The sequence below is a fragment of the Anopheles stephensi genome, unplaced genomic scaffold (genome assembly GCF_013141755.1).
Source record: "Anopheles stephensi strain Indian unplaced genomic scaffold, UCI_ANSTEP_V1.0 ucontig244, whole genome shotgun sequence".
In the NCBI taxonomy this organism is placed as follows: Eukaryota; Metazoa; Arthropoda; class Insecta; order Diptera; family Culicidae; genus Anopheles; species Anopheles stephensi.
In genome coordinates, this window is record NW_023405174.1 from 17,501 (window position 1) to 20,000 (window position 2,500).

Below are 2,500 nucleotides of genomic sequence, written 5' to 3' on the forward strand. Positions count from 1 at the left end.
AAATCATGTGTGTATGGAACATATAATGTGCCTGAGAGCACTTTTTTTTTCTAAGTCCCAGAAATCCGTCACTGAACATCACGACTTACAAACACATCTTCCCCCGGTCCTCCCATATACGGCACGGGGACAAGTATGAAGAATGAAAATAATGTGTGTATGGAACATATAATGTGCCTGAGAGCACATTTTTTTCTAAGTCCCAGAAATCCGTCACTGAACATCACGACTTACGAAGACATGTTCCCCCGGTCCTCCCATATACGGCACGGGGACAAGTATGAAGAATGAAAATAATGTGTGTATGGAACATATAATGTGCCTGAGAGCACATTTTTTTTCTAAGTCCCAGAAATCCGTCACTGAACATCACGACTTACGAAGACATGTTCCCCCGGTCCTCCCATATACGGCACCGGGACAAGTATGAACAATGAAAATCATGTGTGTATGAAACATATAATGTGCCTGAGAGCACATTTTTTTTCTAAGTCCCAGAAATCCGTCACTGAACATCACGACTTACGAAGACATGTTCCCCCGGTCCTCCTATATACGGCACCGGGACAAGTATGAAGTATGAAAATTTTTGGTCACAGCGTGAAATCCCTCTAATGATCATGAAAATAGCATCGGATCACTTATCTGACCATAAAAAGTGAACCAAAACCCTATTTGGACAAACTTTTTGGTCCTATGAAAAATTCACTTTTCATATATGTCATGGTCGAAAATTTTCTAAGTCCCAAAAAATCACTTATTCTCGAATATCTCGAAAACTACGTATCGGACAGGGGTCAACCAAGGTGTTTTAGAAAGGTCTTTACAAGCTCTATTTAATGAGCCATAGCGACTTTCAAGTGATTTTTTGACACTTTTTCGCATATCGGCATCCTTGGTTCCCATACTGGCCATAGGCCATAGGGCACCGAACGGCCAACTTTTGGTCCGGGGGTGAAATTTTTTTTTCACGAGATTTTGATGAAAATGGCTTCGGAACGCGTTTCTAATAATGAAAAGTGAAACCAAACAGTATTTGCGAAGAAAAAATTGTCCTATGAAAAAATCACTTTTTCTTAGGGTACGGGTCAAAAATTTTCTAAGTCCCAAAAAATCACATGTTCTCGAATATCTCGAAAACTACTTATCGGACAGGGGTCAACCAAGGTGTTTTAGAAAGGTCTCAACAAGCTCTAAATAATGGGCCATAGCGACTTTTAAGTGATTTTTTGACACTTTTTCGCATATCGGCATCCTTGGTTCCCATACTGGCCATAGGCCATAGGGCACCGAACGGCCAACTTTTGGTCCGGGGGTGAAATTTTTTTTTCACGAGATTTTGATGAAAATGGCTTCGGAACGCGTTTCTAATAATGAAAAGTGAAACCAAACAGTATTTGCGAAGAAAAAATTGTCCTATGAAAAAATCACTTTTTCTTAGGGTACGGGTCAAAAATTTTCTAAGTCCCAAAAAATCACATATTCTCGAATATCTCGAAAACTACGTATCGGACAGGGGTCAACCAAGGTGTTTTAGAAAGGTCTTTACAAGCTCTATTTAATGAGCCATAGCGACTTTCAAGTGATTTTTTGACACTTTTTCGCATATCGGCATCCTTGGTTCCCATACTGGCCATAGGCCATAGGGCACCGAACGGCCAACTTTTGGTCCGGGGGTGAAATTTTTTTTTCACGAGATTTTGATGAAAATGGCTTCGGAACGCGTTTCTAATAATGAAAAGTGAAACCAAACAGTATTTGCGAAGAAAAAATTGTCCTATGAAAAAATCACTTTTTCTTAGGGTACGGGTCAAAAATTTTCTAAGTCCCAAAAAATCACATTTTCTCGAATATCTCGAAAACTACTTATCGGACAGGGGTCAACCAAGGTGTTTTAGAAAGGTCTCAACAAGCTCTAAATAATGGGCCATAGCGACTTTTTAGTGATTTTTTGACAAATTTTGTCATATCGGCATCCCGAGTTCCCATACTGGCCATAGGCCATGGGGCCCCGAACGAAAAAATTTTGGTCCGAGGGTCAAAATTTTTTTTCTCATAAATTTGTTCAAAACGCCGTCGGAACGCGCCTTAGATCATGAAAAGTGAAAAGAAACAGTATTTTGCAAAAGTTGGGGTGGCCTATGACTTACATGGCCACGTCCTAGGTCCGAGTTCCCGAGGTCGTGTTCTTCAGTGGCGGAAAAAAATGGCCACTTGTGGGAGATGCAAAATGTTCATTTTGTATTATAGGGGACACACTATCGAAGCGAAAATTTCAGAAATGGCCTAAAACGTGAAGAAATGATGGGGTATGTACGAAAAGAAGGTTTTTATGGTCAAACGGTGAAAATTTTTTTTTTATGAAAAATTTTGGTCTCCCACCGTTCATGAATTTCTAGGACCAAAAATCGAAAAATTTGAAAACTTCACAATCGAAAGGGAAACGCATATGTGGTGTTCCTAGGTGTGTACGGTGTACGAAAAACGGGTTCACGATGAG